Source organism: Perca fluviatilis, chromosome 7, assembly GCF_010015445.1.
Source record: "Perca fluviatilis chromosome 7, GENO_Pfluv_1.0, whole genome shotgun sequence".
Lineage (NCBI taxonomy): Eukaryota > Metazoa > Chordata > Actinopteri > Perciformes > Percidae > Perca > Perca fluviatilis.
In genome coordinates, this window is record NC_053118.1 from 4,938,379 (window position 1) to 4,960,268 (window position 21,890).

At 40.3% G+C, this 21,890-nt stretch overlaps 1 protein-coding gene and 2 long non-coding RNA genes across 6 annotated transcripts in view; 1 reads left to right on the plus strand and 2 right to left on the minus strand.

Moving 5' to 3' along the window:
* Positions 1–353: 353 nt before the first annotated feature.
* LOC120562923 lies at positions 354–21,621 on the minus strand. Of its 3 annotated transcripts, none has more exons than XR_005639876.1 (3): positions 21,553–21,621; positions 685–1,393; positions 354–573 (listed from the first exon to the last, which is right to left on the minus strand). It is a non-coding gene; the product is annotated as an uncharacterized LOC120562923 (long non-coding RNA). The 3 variants fall into 3 exon arrangements; XR_005639877.1 differs by lacking the exon at positions 21,553–21,621 and adding an exon at positions 13,123–13,148; XR_005639875.1 differs by lacking the exon at positions 21,553–21,621 and adding an exon at positions 1,591–1,678.
* LOC120562920 (melanocortin receptor 5-like) overlaps positions 7,980–21,890 on the plus strand; it is a 119,316-nt gene continuing 105,405 nt past the window's right edge. For both annotated transcript variants that reach the window (XM_039806870.1, XM_039806871.1), the window contains exon 1: positions 7,980–8,073. The gene's annotated coding sequence lies outside the window, so the exon portion shown is untranslated. The remainder of the gene's footprint in view (positions 8,074–21,890) is intronic.
* Positions 17,922–18,722, minus strand: LOC120562922. The gene is made up of 3 exons (XR_005639874.1): positions 18,670–18,722; positions 18,301–18,378; positions 17,922–18,058 (listed from the first exon to the last, which is right to left on the minus strand). It is a non-coding gene; the product is annotated as an uncharacterized LOC120562922 (long non-coding RNA).

A 21,890-nucleotide genomic window follows, 5' to 3' on the forward strand; every position in this document is an offset into this window, starting at 1 on the left:
GTGAACAGTGTTTTCTCTGGAAGATGGTAAGTCCCTTTAGGGTGGACTTTGTGCTTTTTCCACTTTGTAAACCTATAACGTGCACAAAAAGATATACAACATAATAAAGGAAAGGGGAAAAGCCAAAAAGCATAATATGAGCACTTTAACATTACGGAACATTAGAGCATCTTTCGGCATATTGTTTTATTAGTGTTGTTCCCAGCTGCCGCAAGCATTTGTTTTTGTTTTTTAAAAAAAGTTCTAAAAAGCCCACTGATTTAACAGCTCAACATCAAACAGCAGACAGACAAAGTCTGTTATGGCTGTGGCTATGACCCAGAACACAGAGTATCAAAACACGGACACAGAGGTAAACGTTTAGAATGTCTTTTAATGATCGTCACAGTAAAAAACAAAGCAGCCAGGGACAGTTAGCTGCGCAGGTGTGGAAGACAGGACTGCAGCGGGCGTGGGCAGAGTGTAGCGTGTCCAAAAAACTCTCACAGGAATCCAAGCAGGGAGATAGAAGGTCTGAGAAGTGAACGGCTGGCGGAACAGCAGTCTAAAGGCAACAGGTTGGGTGGTGTAGGTCTGGATCAGAGGACAAAAAAGAAACACACAGGTAAGTGGAGCACGAGGAAAAACAGAAGGCAAAAGCTTACGAGCACGGAAAAATAACGATGCAACTGGGAGCCAAGTTACCACTTTGGTAGCTGTAACGATCTGGCGCCGAAGACAGGTTCCAACCGAGTCTAAATACTGCAGCCGTGATCAGGGGAATCCGCAGAAGGTGATTGCAGGATTGCCGGCAACCATGCAAGTAGGTAGATCGCCCGGCCACGCCCCTTGACCTACTTTCAGCCGCTCCAGCAAAACAGACAGACAGGGAAAAGGGGAGAGAGAGAGAGAACACACACAGGACGGGAGAACACAAACGCTCCCATAACAAAGTCAGCGACTAGCTATAGAACATAGTGGAGCATTTAGCAGCTAAGGGGCTGGATATATTTAAAACAGCATTGACATGGCAGAACATGAGTGGAAATGGGTTATATACTTAAGGGCTAGTCAGGGAAAGTGGAAACAGGTCAGAAGGTGTGCGTGAGATTCTGGGGACTGGGACAGGTTGGAGAGTCTAAGGGCTTCTGTTGGATGGATGGGAAATGGTAATGCAAAGGGCTGTGAACGTCAGAAATGGCTAGAGACAGGGGGCCTATCCCACCTGATTTTATACCTCCTTGGCTCCTCAGTACTTCATACTCAGCTTGTGACCCTTAAAATCAATCTCAGCGCAGCATCTCAAAGGACTTTCCAATTCCTAAAATGCATCTCAAGGAGAGAGGAGCGATGTGGCTCACTGGAGGAGCAATAATTGAGGATACATCGATGTATTGTTTGTGGAAGTCTTCACCTGTGGAAAGGAGAGGCGTGACAAATAGAGAGAGAGAGAGAGAGAGAGAGAGAGAGAGAGAGAGAGAGAGAGAGAGAGAGAGAGAGAGATTATTATTATACTTTGTTTTATTATTTTGTTTTCTCAGTCATGAACAGTAATAATTATTACAGTTGCAGTTTTACAAACAAGAAAGTGAGCAACTTAGCTTGACGGACATGTTGCATCCATAGACGGTATTTGTTGCATCAACAACATGCATAACAGTTGCATCTCAGTAAGCTAGCAAGAGTACACAAGGTACACAACCGACAACTTCCGTATAGGCTACTTCAAAATAAAAGCACTTCCTGTGACGGTAGTAAAACTAAATTACTGTTAAACAAATAAGGTTGTGTACCTTTTCACATATCAGCTGTAAATCCAGTACTCTAAATAATGTAAATAGTGAGTTTTAATCACACTATAATATAATCCTTTAGACTGTTTTAAACTAAACAACATGAATTTCTTATCCAAGTGCTTTAAACAAACATTTTACAACAATGCCGTAGTCTACTTCAATACAATTGTAAGGTACTTTTAATTGAGTATTTTCATTTTCTCCTACTTGCCTATTGTACGTTTTACTTATCTATTTTTTATAGCTTTAGTTACTTTGCATATTCATATTAATTATACAAAATATTATGAATAATCTGTGATGTATTAAAGTGGATAAAGATGAGACTGTATTGATCCAGTGGTGAAATTCACAAGCTAGCTGCCAAGTCAAACTTCCGCTGTTATTTTGGTGAAAGTAACTCAAAAGTAATGCAAAAGTAGTGTAACGCATTACAATTCAGAGACAGTAATATTGTAATATAACTAATTACTCTCAAATGACAGTAACGAGTAATCTATAATGTATTACATTTTGGAAGTAACTTGCCCAACACTGATTATCAGGCTTGTGCAAAATTCTGAATTTCAGAATTGGCCTCCATTCAATTCATGAATTGGAATTTGAAATGATTGACTCCGCCCCACAGGAAGTTGAATTTGAATTTGAATGACCGTAAGTGGAATTAAATGAATTGCAATTTGAAGAAATTCCACACAGTCACACATCAGAAAGAATGTGTTGAATCTCCCATGCATTCAGTGCTAGGAAGGTTACTTTAGAAACTGCTTCTGTTATAAGTTACCCATTATAAATTTGGTTTGGATTACTTTATCAATGCAAAGCAATTTACTTTTAATTTGATTAGTAACTAATTATATTACACATTTTACCTCAGTAATACAACTAAATACAAATACATTAATTTTGTAATTTAATAACATATTTTCATTACATGTAACTAGTCACTCCTCAACCCTGCATACATTTTGTTCCAAAATGTAGATCACTAGTGTAGAAAGAAACTACTTTTTGTTTTGATAGACTTTCACTATTTGCAGAAACATAACCTTTAAAAGTAATCTAAAAGAGAACAGTTACAAAACCAAAATTTTTATCACAATTTGGATGGATTTTATAGAGCTAAACCAGCATAAGGGAAATAAATGCTGTTTTATAATATTTGATATTCACTAAAATAAGTAGAACTTTTTTCAAGTTATAATATTGATAAAAGAACAAATAATGCCTTTTTGGGAGTTCTGTTTTGTGCCACACAGCGCCTCATGTGTGTCGATCAGGTCCATCTCACTCCCCCTCCAGCTGCAGGACCGGTGAAAAACTGTACCAGGAGATTGACCATCACAGCACCTCAGACCACAGCACAGCTAGACACGATAAAGGTTTGTGGTCTGGCTACAGTTCTCGGCCCAAAGGGAAAGGGATGGGGGACCAGTGCTAGGCGTCTGGTTGTGACTGCAGCATCTGGAGATGCACTATGTCAAACCTCAGAGCCAGCAGCAAACCACACGCCCTACCCAAAGCCTTGATGAGCATTGTGTGATGAACTGATGACGCTGAAATAAGAAGGCTCCGGAGGGGTCAATATATGACCCCGAGGTCTGCTTCACCAAAGGAAAAGACGCTGATATCTGGAGGTACGGAGCAGTAGACGGACTGAGAGAAGGAGGGGGGGAGCGAGAGACCGTTCTGCTCTGACACATCTGACGCACTGTGAAATTAAGTAGCACACAGACTCACATTCTGAAAATACACACACTATTAGGAGAAGATAATTAGAAGTACTTATTTTTACTTTTAAGATAAATGTTCAGTTGGTGTGTCAGCAAATATTTAAAGTACATTTCACTGTTCAAATTGGATTGATGAAAAGTTGATAAAAATGATCCATTCAAAGACTTCCTAAAAACCTTAAATTGTATTTTTCTAGTTTTTTTTGCAGTTGCTGCATCTTTCCTGAGACCTGTTGAAGTTGTGAGTTTTAGTGCTGAGAAGGTTTGAAACCATGATGATTAAAACCAGGTATCAACAACTTTAACACAGAGATTATGATTATATTATATATTTGACCACCTCTTGCCTTTATCTGAGGGATATTTAAACGATAGTTTTCCTATTAATTAAGAGAGATGTTTTTTCCAAATGCCAAAAGCTGATGAAAATTGTGAGAATACAAAAGTAAAGTGCTAAAAATCAATAAAAAATACAGTTGAGTAGAAATTTTAAAAATAATGCTGAGAAAGACTAAATATATTTTTTATATAATTTGTCCCCTGTCTCAGAACTCTAATCAATAGACTGATAGTAACGGCATTATCAAAAGAGGGTGCTCCCCCGGCTTATCAGATGTTAGCCATGACTGAATTTACTCACCCTGCCAACTATGAGAACTATTTTGACGAGGCTGGCACTTCCTCCTACGAGGAGGAGGAAGGAGTATAGTCACGCTGGGTCTAAATTACTCACAATCACCACCCAGTGCCCACCTCTCCCTGAGTCCCCGTTTCCTATCTCCAACTGTTTTTCTATCCTCTTATCTGCTGTCAGAGATTCCCTTCTTTGTTTCACAGATATTGCGCGGGGCTGAAAATCAGCCCATAGTCAATATAGCCTTAAGCAAGACATAGGTTTGAAGTATGATTTTACAATTTTTAATTAATTATAATAATTACGAAAGATGTTTGTTTGAAGTTTGCATGATACACGATGTTTAGGGATTTCCACAAAAATAATTGTAACCATTGGTATAGTCATAGAAAGAGAAATGGATTATGCAGCTTACATTAGGAGCTAAAATCTACATATAAGACCCACGCACCACACCGCTCTGTCATGATATTTACTATCACAGTTAACTTTTGATTGCTTATTATTGATATCTAAATTGCCAGTAAGTCATACGTAGGTCTCGAAAGAGGGATCCCATTATTTTGTTTTACCAATATTAGGATTATGTTCCACAGCGTGTTGCTGTGGAAAAAGAGGGTGTAGAAATATATTGGGTTTAGAATAAGAATGTCCTGTAGCCTGGGATGGCCTCGCTGTCTCCTCCTGTCTGGCATGTGTAAGATAAGACGGGTTCAAATTTAGTGGAGCAAAAGTGCTCATCATTTGTTTAATAAACAATTGGAACAGAATGCACCTAATGAAATCTCTTAAAGGAACAGACAATCTCTAGCGCGCAACTGCTCTATCTTCTCGGAGACAGAAAGTCTGAGTGATATCCAACCAATTGGCGGCCCACACGCAATGGCGAGAGGAGGAACTTGAAGATGAATAAAAGAATAGGGAAAAGGAAGGTCCGGTGTCAGACCCGGAAAGACTTTGTTGGTGGCTAGGGAGAGAAAGTCTCAAAGGAGCGGCTGATCCATATGCATATGAAAGATCTGTTTGCAATATCATTTTACTAAAGATTGTTATAGTTTAACTGAACGAATCCTGAGTATTCATTTCTTGGTCTGCCTTTCAACGAACACAATAAGTAAAGGGGAAACTTTGAGAAGTGACCGGTGGTTCTTAAAAGACTCTGGCTTTTTGAGCAAGAGTAGAATCGGTCGCTTTTTTTCCTACACTAGATCAAGAGAACAAATATTTATATTAATTCCACAATTGAAAAGAATTGTTTTCTTTATTTACAATAAGTAATAAGTAAAGTGTGCTTGCATGCTTTTAAACACATATCATATTCAGTGTTGGGGGTTACGCCTTACGAAGTAATGCCATAATATAATCACATTTGGCTGTAACTGAGTAATGTAACACATTAATGTTGCTGTTACTGTTGTGTTGTGAGTTGAAGGTGTTTTTAAGCCCTTTATAAGCTATATGCCAGGCTCTTGCTGTGTTGCGCTACAGTAATGTAATGAGTAGAGTAATGAGTTACTATCCATAGAGAATAACAAGTAAGATAATGCATTATGGGGTTAGGGTAAAAGTGAATGTGTATTACACATTCTTGAGTAGACCCCAACCCTGATGATATCAAATATCAGTAGCATAATACCATCAGAGATGGTTTCAAAATAAAAGATGCCTTTTTGAAATTTGAAGTAGCCTTGATGGAGCCACAGACTGGAGCACTGCAGTGCTTGCATATGGCTCTGTGGTTTCCAGGTGTTCTTGTTGGAATTGGTTCTTCAAAATGAACTAGTACAGATGACCTTTTAGGCCTGCTATTATTTTCCATGTCACTGTTATTACAGGTGTCAGATCTATAAACATTTATAATCTGAAGTTGTAAGGGACTTCTGAAACTTAAAAAGTCCAGTGTTGACCATCAAATTGTGTAGAAAAGAAGCTTTCAAACAAATGTCCACCTCAAATTGTTTTGCAACCATTTTAAATACTTGGTTAAATTAAAGCACTCTGGGAAATGGAGTCATGTTCCATCATATTCCACAAAATTACAATTACAATAATTAAAACTGAATTATTTGTTATGTGATTAGAGCTTTTAACATTCACTGCTGGGGGAAAACATTTCCTGAAAATGTAATCCGTACAAGTAGTTCGAACTAATAGATAGAATATGTAATGCAATCATATCTGACATATATTGTAAAGCTTAATTATTAAACACTTCACTTAAATTACAGTACAGGCCAAAAGTTTGGACACACCTTCTCATTCAATGTGTTTCTTTATTTTCATGACTATTTACATTATAGATTCTCACTGAAGGCATCAAAACTATGAATGAACACATATGGAATTATGTACTTAACAAAAAAGTGAAAACATGTCTTATATTTTAGATTCTTCAAAGTAGCCACCATTTGCTTTTTTTGATAGCGCTGCAAACCCTTGGTGTTCTCTCAATGAGCTTCATGAGGTAGTCACCTGAAATGGTTTTCACTTCACAGGTGTGCCTTGTCAGGGTTAATTAGTGGAATTTTTTCCCTTATTAATAAAAAAGCAAAGGGTGGCTACTTTGAAGAATTTAAAATATGTTTTCAGTTATTTCACACTTTTTTGTTAAGTACATAATTCCATATGTGTTCATTTATAGTTTTGATGCCTTCAGTGAGAATCTACAATGAAAATAAAAAGGAAACACATTGAATGAGAAGGTGTGTCCAAACTTTTGGCCTGTACTGTATGTATATGAATTTCTTTGAATTTTTATGGAATTGCAATTCTGCTTCCTTTAATTCAAATTTTAATTGTGCACAAGGCTGATAATTATCCTGTTCACTTGTATATGATTTATTTACTTGTTGTTGCTGTTTATATTTGTTGGTTGTTATGCTTTGGCAACACAGATGTATTTTTTTTTGTCATGCCAATTAAGCAAAGTGAAATATAAAAATGTGTGCTCCTGATTTGTTTTTGTTTTATTTGAAAATGAGACAAACTCCCATATCTCTACACTAAAAACTAATATACCTTGAAGAAAAAAAAGAAGCAAACATCAGGAGGAGGAAAAAAACAAAGAAAAAAAGAAAATACAACTGACAGAAATTGCCATCTGAGTGAAGAGATTAGAGCTGGTTACAAAATAAACACGCAGTGAACGACAACATTCTTATAATTTTTTCAGTAAATGTCCTTCAACTAAAAGCCTTATTTGACAAAATGCATTTAGTAGTTTTTGCTTATTTACTCTCTTCCAAATTAGTATGTGATACCAGTGATAATGATGCAAAGTAATTTGGAGGGTTATGTTATCTTCAGTCATGCAACTACAGTGTTGGTACAGACTTTTTGCACTGAAGGATATGTGTTACATTTTCAGAATAACCGCAACAGTCTATCAGTACAACTTTCCACTTCAACAAATGTATTAGTATGAAATTGTTGGTTGAGTTTTGGAGTTTAAACCAACAAACACAAAATATCCACTGAAGTCATTTTAAAATATCTGTTCTTCCCCTTGCTGCACATTCTATTTTTTTTTACTGTACTGCAAGTTGGAATTCTGCACTAAGAGCTGAATTATTTTAGGATGCAGCTCTTTACAGATTAAATGTTTTAAACATGGAGGAAGCTCTGCTCTTTGCTGCTGCTTCGTTCAACCCACTGTGGTAGATGGCTAAAAACAGCTGGCAGTAGCTGCATGTTGTGTTCACACTGTCAGATCTGAAGGGGGAGTTCCTCTCCTTCCCTCCCTCTCTCTCTCTCTCTCTCTCTCTCTCTCTCTCTCTCGCTCTCTCTCTCTCTCTCTCTCTCTCTCTCTCTCTCTCTCTCTCAGCTCAGCATCTCCACTCACGATGCGTGAATCCACTAGTCTGATACTCCACAAAGGCAGCATCCAGTAAGCCACTTGTGGGAAGGACTTGAGTCACAGATCCTGCAAGAGGTGAGTCATTCTCTCATGAGTCATAATAGATTTTACCACCTCTTTGCATTTTTAACATTCATTTTTGTCAAAAATGGTAATTTTTAGAATAGCTGATGCTACATTGGCTAGGCTTCAAGTGTGTGATTTCATAGTGGCATCATACTTGATTATAATTTTTTTCACTATGATATTTGAATGGTAACTTCATGTTAGTCTCTGGTATTAAATACAGAGTTTGCATTGAACCTGTATTTTCCACGTCTTAAACTCAAAACCAACACTGTCCACACATAGTTCACATGAGGTATACATTTATTTTAATAGCTTTTGTCTATAATGGACTCAAAGCTGTGCTGCATGTGTGTTTAAAAACAACTGCTAGACATTTTATCTCAATACATCATCCTCCAAGCTAGTTAACAGTCCTGATGTCTGTTGAAAAATTAGGTCACCATGGCAATATGCATTTATTATATTAGCTGTAGCTATGATTTGCTGTACTGTAGCTATGATTTCACAGCGCAGATAGAGCCTCAACCAGAAAGACCCTCCCTTTGAGCTGCTTTTCTACATTCTATGGAAACACAGATAGGTCCAGATGCTGCACAGTCGTGTCAAACTGTGTGGCACAAAAACAACACTGTATAGATGGCGCCCCCATTGTGCAGGAAATAGTTTTATTGTTGTCGCTGTAATAATTGTCTGGAGAAAATATAATTTTCTCACAAGGATTAGTCACCACACTGGCAAAGCAGCAGCAATGAGCATCACTTAGTGCGAGACAAGGAGCTGGTTCCTGATAAACACATCTCATGCTGGGGTAACAAAAACTCGCCTTATTTCAGTTCTATTATTTGGTGCGCAGTATATGCTTCTTTCTGACATGTGCTGAGGGTGAGGTGTGTGGTAAGTCACTTTGTGTGTAAATAGTAACTCATAAGACTCAGCTGGCTTTAACAGAGCATTAATGGAAAACAGCTGCACAATATGTAGCACACAGAACAGGATCGGTTCTCAATGTGTGTCTGTAGCACCCTTAATTTGTCAGGTAATTAATTCAATGGATTTGCCAGACATTACCATCTGGTAACCAACAGTTTCACAATTGGTTTTCAAGAAAAAATACTATATCATGATATACAGTACAGGCCAAAAGTTTGGACACACCTTCTCATTCAATGCGTTTTCTTTATTTTCATGACTATTTACATTGTAGATTCTCACTGAAGGCATCAAAACTATGAATGAACACATATGGAATTATGTACTTAACAAAAAAGTGTGAAATAACTGAAAACATATATTTTAGATTCCTCAAAGTAGCCACCCTTTGCTTTTTTGATAGCGCTGCAAACCCTTGGTGTTCTCTCAATGAGCTTCATGAGGTAGTCACCTAAAATGGTTTTCACTTCACAGGTGTGCCTTGTCAGGGTGTTTAATTAATGTGGTTGGGACCATCAGTTGTGTTGTGCAGAAGTCAGGTTGATACACAGCCGACAGCCCTATTCGACAACTGTTAGAATTCATATTATGGCAAACAATCAGCTAAGTAAAGAGAAATGAGTTGCCATCATTACTTTAACAAATGAAGGTCAGTCACTCCGGAAAATTGCGAAAACTTTGAATGTGTCCCCAAGTGCAGTCGCAAAAACCATCAAGCGCTACAACGAAACTGGCTCACATGAGGACCGCCCCAGGAAAGGAAGACCAAGAGTCACCTCTGCTGCTGAGGATAAGTTCATCCGAGTCACCAGCCTCAGAAATCGCAAGTTAACAGCAGCTCAGATTAGAGACCAGATGAATGCCACACAGAGTTCTAGCTGCAGACACATCTCTAGAACAACTGTTAAGAGGAGACTGCACGAATCAGGCCTTCATGGTCAAGTAGCTACTAGGAAACCACTGCTAAGGAGAGGCAACAAGCAGAAGAGATTTGTTTGGGCCAAGAAACACAAGGAATGGACATTAGACCAGTGAAAATCTGTGCTTTGGTCTGATGAGTCCAAATTTGAGATCTTTGGTTCCAACCGCCGTGTCTTTGTGCGACGCAGAAAAGGTGAACGTATGGATTCTACATGCCTGGTTCCCACCGTGAAGCATGGAGGAGGAGGTGTGATGGTGTGGGGGTGCTGTGCTGGTGACACTGTTGGGGATTTATTCAAAATTGAAGGCATACTGAACCAGCATGGCTACCACAGCATCCTGCAGCGACATGCCATCCCATCCGGTTTGCGTTTAGTTGGACCATCATTTATTTTTCAACAGGACAATGACCCCAAACACACCTCCAGGCTGTGTAAGGGCTATTTGACCAAGAAGGAGAGTGATGGAGTGCTGCACCAGATGACCTGGCCTCCACAGTCACCGGACCTGAACCCAATCAAGATGATTTGGGGTGAGCTGGACCGCAGAGTGAAGGCAAAAGGGCCAACAAGTGCTAAGCATCTCTGGGAACTCCTTCGAGACTGTTGGAAAACCATTTCAGATGAGTACCTCTTGAAGCTCATCAAGAGAATGCCAAGAGTGTGCAAAGCAGTAATCAGAGTAAAGGGTGGCTACTTTGAAGAAACTAGAATATAAGACATGTTTTCAGTTATTTCACACTTTTTTGTTAAGTACATAATTCCACGTGTTCATTCATAGTTTTGATGCCTTCAGTGAGAATCTACAATGTAAATAGTCATGAAAATAAAGGCAACGCATTGAATGAGGTGTGTCCAAACTTTTGGCCTGTACTGTATATAAATATCATGATATAATATTACATAAATTCTATCCACATTGACATTGTGCACTCCTAGTCCTTAGTGGATCTATGTTTGTTTTATATTTTTGTGGCAATTTGGACACTATCTATTTTTTTAGATATATATTTTACTGCTAGATTTGCTACTTTCAGTCAGTCAGAAAAGGCCGTATTCAAATTTCTCAATTTCTTCTTCTACTTATTATTATTATTAGGGCCCAAGCACCGACCAACAGCCTAGAAATATGAGCCCAGTTGGCCAGATGCTGTAATTAAGGCTTAAAAAAAAAACGTGATTTGGGGAAGGCCACGCCCCTTACAACATAAGCCTGATTGACCTGAAATTTTTCTGGCACAATCTCCTCCTTACCTCCTGGGCACTGCTGAGGTGCCCTTGACCAAGGCACCGAACCCCCAACTGCTCGGGGTGCCTTCCTTGAGCAGCCCCCTTACTCTGACATCACTCCATAATGCATATATAGGTCCTGTTTGTGCAAGTGTGTGTATTTCGGGTATGTGTGTAATGAGTAATATGTGTGTGTAAAAATGTAATTTCCCCCCTGGGGATTAATAAAGTATGTCTTCTTCTTCAATCTGCTTTACAAAAAACCCTCTTTGACTATACTAAAGTCCATTTTTAGTTTTTTAAGATCCTGGAGGTAACCGGCTCCATCTAGCCTACTGCTCCCAATAAGTCAGGGACGGACTGACAATCTGTGCGATCTGGAAAAGTCCAGAAAGGCCGTCCAACCGACGGCCGTCGGCACAAAAAAGAGTCTATTAAAGCGATATTAACAGCCAACACCAGGGGTCGCAAAACTTAACGTATTTAATAATTTCTGTTAGGTTAATTTGAAACATTAAACGCGTTAGAAATGAAGCGCGGTTTGACGATGATTTTACTTGGTTGTATATGAGAGGTTGTAGTGAGCTCACTTTTGCTGCTAGGATGAAGACTATGGTATTAAATTAAACAGGAAAACATCAGTCATGCATACCACTCTAAACGTGCTAACAAACAGGGAAGGGGGCTAAATAATTCACCAAATGTTACCAAAGGTTTAACCAAAAAATCCTAGCTTGCACTTTCTGTGTGACTTCCATCAGAGTGCAGTTTTTCCTTGTCTTTCATATTTGTGTTTACTATTGTGGAACTAGCAAAGACCTGGGGGTTGTTTGTGAAAGCTTCACAGACAACATTGATAGGGACTAGTCATTTTCATCATTTCACAGCCTTAATATGAATCAAAAGTGTGACATTGAGAAAATATTAAATAGGTTATTCAATGCTAATTCTTTAACACAAAGCAAAACATGTTATATACATTTATATTTGAATAGTTATAGTATATAGTAACTAACACTCTCAGTGTAGTTTTGGTATAGGCCTATAATATATCTAATCCCTATGTTCAGGTACAGCAAGTAGCCTACAGCAAGTAGCCTACTTAGTCTCTGAAAGTGTTGTCAGTAATACTCTGTACTGTTTTATAATTACAAGTTTGTGTAATTTGGGGATTCTGTAGCCAGTGACATTTCATTATTTGTATTTTATTTTCAATGCAGATGTAATGGCATTGTACATTTTTAGTTTTTTAGGCTTTGAAGGCTGAGGCTTCATTAATAAACACAACCCCAATTCTCATCATTGGTTTTGATGTTACTTGCTGTGAATACCTTGTCTGATAGGCTACAGTATTGTGGCATAGTATCAGGACATCCTGGCTAGTGTCTGTCGCGCACGGCTACGGGTGAATGGCCGGATGATGGGCCTATTTGGGAGAAAGTCCAGGGCTCTTTTTTAGCCCCAGTCCGTCCCTGCAATAAGTGACAAAATAACGCCAACATTTTCCTATTTACATGTTGTGATTTGTATAGTCACAGTGTGTACAAATAACAAGGTCACATGAGACACAGCCATCTTCTAACCGTATACAAACTGGGCGCTATATTCTCAGAAGGCAAAGCACTGCTACTTCTGCAACTTGGGTGGAGTGATTTGCGCAACACCTGAAAAGCACTGTTGTTACCAGGGCATGAAGTTAACTTTTTTGACCACCAGCCAATTTGGCAGGTGGATTTTTAAATTAATTACTCTGGGCTGATATTTTCTAGGAACCTTACCAAAAAGGCTCAGGATGATGATGTTGGTATAATATGAAAACGGCTGGTGGATTTATAATAATTTATTGAATGAATCAAATATCAACATATCTGTCAGTGGCTTGTTGATCTTTACATTGTTAGTTAATTTCCTATCCTGGGCTGGGACACACATTCATACGGTTTCATATTGGACTTTAACTTATCATTGCACTTACAATAAAGTAGCTGTCCTCAATTTAGGTCATCCTGTAGGTCTCATCTGCGTTTTTTCATCCACCGTGTGTGATTGTGTGTGTGTGTGTGTGAGTGTGTGTGTGTGCGTGTCAGTCGCGGGGGAAACAGAGCAACAGAGCAGACAGCTGACAAGATGAAACAGTAGCAACGTTCAGAGACTTTCTAGTGAAAAAACGTTCCAGCGTACATTGATGTTACAATGTCTACATGTTGGCAGGACGGTCTGAAAAGTGTTGCACGGTCTTTCGCTGTACATTTTGTTGGTAATGTGAGATGTTCGAGTCACACACGTCTCGTCATTCATAACATAAACAAGGAAATGAATTTGACCCGTTCTCCCTCCCGCTTGGTCAGTGGCTGCGCGATAGGGAGCCCCGGCTGTCAATCAATGTCTTCCAGTGATGCGGGCCCCTGATTGGACCAGGCCTGTAAGCAACCGCGTACCCTGCTTACTGATAGTTACGCATCTATATCACTCAATTCTCATTGGCTACCCGCCAAAGTGGCAGGTAGATTGACAGTGTTACCCGCCAATTGCAAAATTCACCCGCATTTGGCGGGTGGGCGGGTGTTAATTTCATGCCCTGGTTGTTACTATCTGCTTCTCACCATGGGGCTTCTCAGGTGCTGCGAGCGTTAGACAGAGTTACGACACGCATGGAGATGAGAAGGGTATGTATGGACTTATCTAACTCTGGGGGATACGGTGAATAAGCTAAAGTCCCAATAAGTCGCTGTGGTCCTTTAAAGGGGTGATAGAATGATTATATAGGGTATTTTACACTGTTCCTTAAGGTCTCCTAATGGGGTATGTAACATTGGTTGGGCTGAAAATTGCCCGAATGATATTTTATTAGGCCCTTAACTACCCTGTGAATATGGCTCTATTTGGAACAAGAGCTTTTCTTCCAAATATGGTATGCTGATGAATATTCAGAATGAGCTACGCGCTGATTGGTTTGAGCAAACTACATAGAAACACATGGGAGACTCGACAGCAGGTCTCATTGCAAAGTTATACATTGATTTTGAGCTTCGGGCTATTTCGTTATTACCAATTCACTTCTGATACTTTTTAGCGATAAATCAACTATATAAAGAAGCTCAAATTGGGCCGTTTTACAAAAGAAATTGATGGCTAATTGCAAATTTTAATAAATGAGCTGAATGCTGATTGGTTGGTTTACAACAAGCGAAGCTGCGGAGCAAAGATGCAACATGACCAACAGCACTCACTGAAACATCCAAGGTGGAGATACCATGGAGACATTAGGTGTTGAACCGTATATGTTTGAGCCTGAATCAGAGGAAGAATCTGATGTAGAGGAGTAACCAGTCACCCGTAGATTGGAAATGACTACTTCAGAGTGGTAAGTTTTGTCATTTAACATTTACTTGAATTTGCAACACGTAGCCTAACATCACCCATTAGCTGTTATACTAGTGTAATACTCGCACTTCAGTGTCGTAGCCTAAGCATAACTTTGTATTAGGTTTGTTTTTAGCATTGTAAGCAACATAAGTTATCAATTTGCACACAAACAAATGTTTAACAACTTGTACCCTTGTGCAATTTCTGTCAATACATCCAGTTAGCTGAAAAGTTTGTAGCCAGTCTGTAGTGGGCAGTTCATAGGCTATATGCCTGTAGTGAAATGAGGGCTGCTCGCAACGAAAGTATACTCTCATCTTAGTCAGTATTATAATATTGTTACCATATACCCTCCTGCTGAATAGATAATCTGATTAGGAGTCACCTACATTCTTTGCCATGTAGTAGTAATATGTGATCTGACAACAGGACGTCCAGTTAGCTGGGCAGGAGCCTACTATTTCTGTAGTGGCAGTTTGTAGACTACAGCTGTAGTGAAACGAGTCCCACTCGCATCAACGAAAATATTACTACTCTCGTCTGTGTCAGTAGATCTCTTGTAACTACTATCCTGCTGATTAGGCATCTGATTATGAGATTATTACCTTCTTTCCAGGTAGTAATATGTGATCTTACAACTACATCCATCTCCCCTTGCCAGTTGTACTTGTGGAAACTGTGCACACATGCCCCAGGAGAGAGAAAATATATGTTGCCGGGAAATAGAGCTCAACAGTCCCGCACCTCCACGTTATTTTAGACTGAATCAAGCTGTAAGCTAGCAGTTAGCCGAATTAGCTGTTAGCTAAACTAACATTAGCTTCTCAGTGGAGGCTAACGGCAGGAGTAAGCCTTGACTGCAGTACGCAGATCGAGGAGTGGCTCAATGTGGGTGGAGCTAAACGTTTGACTCCGCCCACTTGCCAAATAGCAATTGGCAGAGCCATTTCTCTATCACTCTGGCAATTGGTGTGAGGGGAAAACACAGGACTTTCAAGTTGTTGTTTTTCTTAACCCAACCGTCCGTTGTTGGCGTCCCCCAGAGACATGGGCTCGTTTCCCGCGAATTACGTTTGCTTTCCCCATTATCCTTTCCTTAACCCTTGTGTGGTCCTTCGGGTCCCAGTGACCCGAAGGACAACACAAGGATCATGTACTTCCCTTTACTTTGTTGAGAATTGCTCTCTAAATCCTGTTTCTTGTAAAGTAAGTAAAGTTTATTTCTAGAACACATTTAAACAGTTTAAGCTGACCAAAATGCTGTACAAACAAGAACTAAGGTGCTGTATTAACCCTTGTTTAGAGAGCAATTCTCAACAAAGTAAGCGGAAGTACATAATCCTTGTGTTGTCCTTCGGGTCACTGGGACCCGAAGGACCACACAAGGGTTAACCCAGCGGCGGAGTGGAACCAAAACATCTACCGGGAAATCATGTAGACCACCGGCCGGCAGGCAGTGTCCGTCCGCGGGCAGCCCAGATAGCAATGAGTCGGCGGACCACCGGCGGTGCTCCAGAGGCAGTAGAAGCGTCAGAATGGCGTAATCGCAAACACGTTTGCCGGCGGTGCGCCGGCGGCAGCCGCTTTTAAACGCGGCCGTCGCTTCCTACCGCCCGTTCGAAGGCTGGCCGGCGGGACAACACCGCTCCGCTACCGTTATACCAAAGGTGCGGCCATTCTGCGGCCCGTCGGAGGCAAACGCTATTTTCGAAGCATCTGCCCCGGGTTATTGTGTGTATATATATATATTCATTTATTTATATTTAATATTTATAGCATGCAGTTTATCAAGAATAATGATTGATCAAACCAGACAAATTTCCATTTGGCGTTTTAATTCCACATTTCAAAGTACAGTAACTGTCATTGAAACAAGACGTGTCAGATCACTTAAATACACAACAAATATATTATATATTTACACATACATACATACTGATGTAAAAACAGTAGTAGAACAGACATACATAACTGCAATGCTGACTTGTGACACAAGGATTTACAAGTTCTATTTAACAACAGAATAAAAGTTAAGCACTGTGACAAAACGAAAAAGCAAATGTTAACAACAGAGTAAGTAGAATATTTGGTGAAATAGGATTTCCAAGCTATTTTTAATAGAATAACAGTTAAGCACACTGATGGAATGAAAGTAGAATTTTGGTACTAGTTAATGTGCAATATCAAGTAACAGGTATGAAATAGGATTTACAAACTATAATACCATTGTTAAGCACTGACTGAATGAAATAAGCCAAAGCTACATTCGTTAAGTAATAAATATTTGGTACCAGAACAGATAATGAGCAGATATCAAGTATTAGAGGTATAATCTAGGATTTACAAGCTATATTTATAAATAGAATAGTTAAGCACTGTAACAATGAAATAAGCAGCAAATTGTATAGGAAGTAATTGAGATCTTTGGTATCAAAGAATGTGCAGGATACCAGGTAATATACATTTTGACATTAAATTTACACATGACAACAAGTGGGAACAAACACAATTAACAGCAGGAAATCTGGCTGTAGAGAACACAGCCAATCAGAACGTGTGGAGTGGTTGGGGTCTGCGTGGTAGGTGGCGAATCGGGGGGACAGTCTAAGTAATGATAATCAGTCTTTCAAGCCTGACTACGGGATCTCCAGAATGAGGCAGCGCAAAATGGGCATATCTTCAGTGATCCCTCGCGCGGCCGTATAAAGGACAAACAACCTCACCATCCCATATCCATCCAAGGCGGCCCTCAAGGCAGGGTCATGGGGGAAGAAAAAAAAAAAGAAGAAGAAAAATAATTTCCACAGAGAATAGTGTGGATTGGGTGAGTGTAGTCTGGCACTTCTGGCTTCTTGATGTTACTGACTGCAGGATAAAGAAAGTGTTCCAGTTGTCAGTGATGCGGGGGTGTCAGTAGTCAGCCTAGGTTTAAGGTGGCGGCTGTGGGTCCCTCTCAGCTGTGCGGCGCCTTTTCCGCGCCACGGTCAGATGCTTTGCGGTAACGCGTAACGTTAACCTGGACCGCCTTATCAGTGGCTCTCCAACAGACACATTGGCACTGAAATGTTGCTGCATAGTTTCCATTTTGTTGTCCATGCTACGCACAACATCGCCAAACTCTCCAAGACGTCGCAGCATTAGGGTCTGATCTGCACCTACAGGGGTTCCCAGAATAAAAGAATAAAGTAGTCAGTCCTGGTCCCACAACTACTAAACTATGACATTTATATCTAGGTCTACTACATGTGGTGGCCCCAGTGGGAATTAAACCAACAACCACAGGTGTTTGCAAGTTTACCTGATTGCCAAGTGCAAGCAAACGTCTTCAACATTGTCCCAACTTGCTTCACCTGCTCTTGAAGTGGCCGCTGCTTCATCCAAGCTACAAAATGAAAAGGCATATGGTAATTTTGAACCTAAATTACACACAAAAAAAGTAAAATTTAAGAAAGAGTGCATATTCTCACCTGCTCGTGCATTGCTTTCCCTCAGGGTGTGGTTCTCCTCCCTCAGAGCTTGGTTTTCATTCTGGAGTCTCTGGAAATCTACATAAAATAAATAAATAAATACCATATTTCCTGGAAGAAAAGTTTAGCAGTAGAGATAACACACATCAGGTACTGATAAGAGAAATAAGGGTTAAAAGCAAAATTAAAGAAAATGATACATGTACACATACACTATATTATGTCTCGTATGACCGCTTCATCTCATTAGACACCATTGCTTATTATAGTGCATTCACATCTTTGTGTGTAAAAAAAAAAAGAAAGAAAATTAAACTCACAGCCAATTTCTGATCCATCATTCAGGGAATGTCTAAACCAATGATAGCGCCAGGGCCTCTTTTATGTTTGTGGATGGCCTGTAAATGTAAAAAAAAAACACTTTCAGTAAATAAACAAACAAGTGACATTACAGATTTAAATTTCCAGATATTTAAATATTTCCAAAAGTAAGATAATCTGAAAATATCAGAGACATTGAATTTCAAGGCACAAGTATCATTAACTATAAGGGTTATATGGATATGCATACCCCACTGTCGAAGAAGTTGTGACTTTCACAAAATCTTCCACCGACACATTCAAGCCCCATTAAAGAAACATGTCTAGGTATAGAGATTATGTCAGGGCAGTAAGAGTAAAATGCTCACCTCTAAAATTCTCTGTCAGCTCAGACAGCCGCCAGTCAGTTAGCTTATCAGCGCACAAAGCTGTCCATTCAAAATAACCTGGAGAAAACATAGCAATATAGCTAGAGGTTAGCAACAATTCGAAGACTTGACCCACTTCTTAACTAACTCTCACTACTTCAACCAGTAGAGCACTGTTTAATATGATAAGCACGGCACAGCTGGTAAACATTAGTCAATTATTGTGTTGCGTCGCGATAGCCGTGGCGTACATGCCAACCACAGAATTAGCTACCACGGCTAACGCTAGTCTCAACGTAGCAACTAGCTAAGCCATGGTCATTTATTTCAGCAAATGGTGCTAAACTAGCAACGGGGACATGGACACAGAAAAGTTTACGTTACATCAACAGTGAAAATAATCGCCACCTTGAATACACGACGAAGTTTCACCGAACAAGCAACAGGCCAAAACGGAGGATGGGTGTAGACGGTTATTTCCAACGACTGTTGTGAGAAAATTCAAAATTCCAAACAACTGCGGGGGGTAGGTGCTTCTTCTTCTACGGGGTAGAGAGGGCGGAGGTGTTTCTTATTCCTCTTCTTCTGAATTTCTGGCAGACTGATGTGTATGTTATAGGAGCAAGGGTTTAATATATGAACTTATTTCTTCTACTTCTTAGTTAATATATCCATGTTTAGAGGGTGTGTCAATTTATTTCTCCTACAAATGGTGATACTGTTTTATCATAATGTACAACAACACAGTTAAGTGTGATTTTATATATATATATTTCACAAAAAATATTAATAAAAAATATTTTAAAAAAAGTGGAAAGCCCCCCCTATAACCCAAAAGAGAGAGAGAAAAAGAAATGGTTACTCTCTGAAAAAAAAACCAACGATTTTAACCCAACATAAATAACCCAGAAACTGGGTTGAAGAAATAAACCAGGAGTTTATATAAATAATTCGATATATTTTACATATATTACTGTATAATCGATTCAGAGTTTCAAAGTAATTTAAATGTCATTTCCTAAATCATACCTTATCATGGAATCAAAAGTCAAGAATCTGTTATAAACCCTAATGGCTTTGGAGCAAAAAAACTATTTGATGTAATTCACATATAGGCTATTATGATTTTATAATCGCTTCAAATGTGAAAATTAGTTAAAACGCTGTCAGTTCCACTCTAACTCCCAACATGCCAAACCAACATGGCTGGTCGATTCTGAGAGTAGCCTTGTATTTCAAAGCGGCTTGCCAGCCGCACCGCGCCGTCCATTAGACAGAGGCAACCGCCAGAGAAAGTGAAGCAGTCGGCCCGCCAGCTGTTCGCCGGCGGCATCTCGCAAGAAATGGGAGTGACGTATTCGGCGGCAAACGTTTCATCCCCGCCAGCGGGACGCACCTATAGCCGACAGTTTAGGGCCGGCGGCAAAAAGAAGCCCTGCGGATATTTTTTGCTATCTGGGAGGTAGCGTCCATCCGCGGGCAGCCAGTGTCCGTTCGCGGGCAGCCAGCCGGCAGCCAGCCGGCAGCCAGCGTCCGTCCGCGGGCAGCCAGCCGGCAGCCAGCGTCCGTTCGCGGGCAGCCAGCCGGCATCCAGCGTCCATTCGTAGCAGCAGCGCCCGTTTCGGCAGCCAGCGTACCCGTTCGGGCAGCCAGCGTCCGTTCGCGGGCAGCCAGCGTCCGTTCGTGCAGCCAGCGCCCGCTTCGCGGCCGCAGCGTCCGTTCGCGGGCAGGCAGCCGGCAGCCAGCGTCCGTCCGCGGGCAGCCAGCGTCCGTTCGCGGGCAGGCAGCCGGCAGGTTAGTCCGTCCAGACTTTCCCGATTGCCACTCCGCCTCTGCCTTAACAACCGTCAGTTGTTGTCTGGCGTTCCCCAGAGACCAGGGCTCATTTCCCGGGAGTCATGTTTGCTTTCCCCTTCTTCTTTTCCTAAACCCAACCCCGTTCTTTTTTCCTTTTTACAATTCAAATATCATTATTTATTATAATCTATATAATATATATTATATTATAAAGGTGTTGCATTGACGTTTGAGAATGCCTGATGTCCGCCACCAGATGGCGCGCCCACGGAGTCAAACGTTTAGCTCCGCCCACATTTGGCCCAACCCCGATCTGCGTACTGCAGTCAGGTGCAATTGAACGGCAGAAGCATGGAATAGATCGTGATTCGTGGTTTTGTCAGACAAGGAAATAGGAAAAAAATTCTCATTCTGTTTAGCACAACTGTAATTGTACTAAATCCTCAAAGATAAGAAAAAAATCTGTATTAACGCTGTTCTTTATCAAGTTCAGTCGGGGAATAAAAAGCCACAACAAAAATAATTTTATTTGTGTTCGGTCTCATCATTCTTGAGCAGGCCACATTTACTTCCAGAACAAGCTGTGGGCGAGACTGTTGAGCTCTATACCTCAGGTAACTAAAACTGGAGATACATTGACTCAACTACTATGCTTTCTGCTCATTAAAAATTATGAAATAACAGCAGGGTCATTATGTTTATTTTTACAGGTCATGAGAAGAATGACCCAGGTTCCTGAGGAGATAACCTGTATGATTGACCATCCTGGCCTCGATCCGGTGTGCCTCAACATATATTCTTTGCAAAATGCAATGAATATTTACAGAGTTGACCATGGCCGGTTGAGAATAAGAGGGATAGAAAGGTGAGGCCAATCTGATAAGTGTTAGCAGTTACAGTATATAAATAAAATGTTTATAACCAATATTTCATTCATTATTGGTTCAGCATATTACAAAAACACACGGTTTGATCAAGACAACAAAATGACAAACTTTATTTTGTTTCAACACAATCATCCAGTGTTATACTCTGAAATGTAAAAGATAAAAAAAAAAATAATAATAAAAAGTGTGCTTTTCCAACCTGTTCTCTTTGCAGGCAATGCAGACACTTGGCCTACATGACTTTTGTGAGCTGGTGCTGGGGTTTCCTTGGAAGAAGTGTCCGTGTCGTGATCCCCTCTTGTGTGGTGCGCATACGGAGGGAGTTTCCGGATGCTTCAGGGCAGTACGTCGGGTTCAGACCCCCCCCTCGACTGAACCGTGACACATGTTCAGCAACAGCATCCTCCATGAAAGGCCTGTCAAGCTGAGCACACAGGTCCTGGGACACAGGAATCCGCTGGACGGCATCCACATAAGGAAGGGGGTCATGGATGATCTCCTCGAACACCAGTAGCATCAGGTCTAAGACATAGCCAG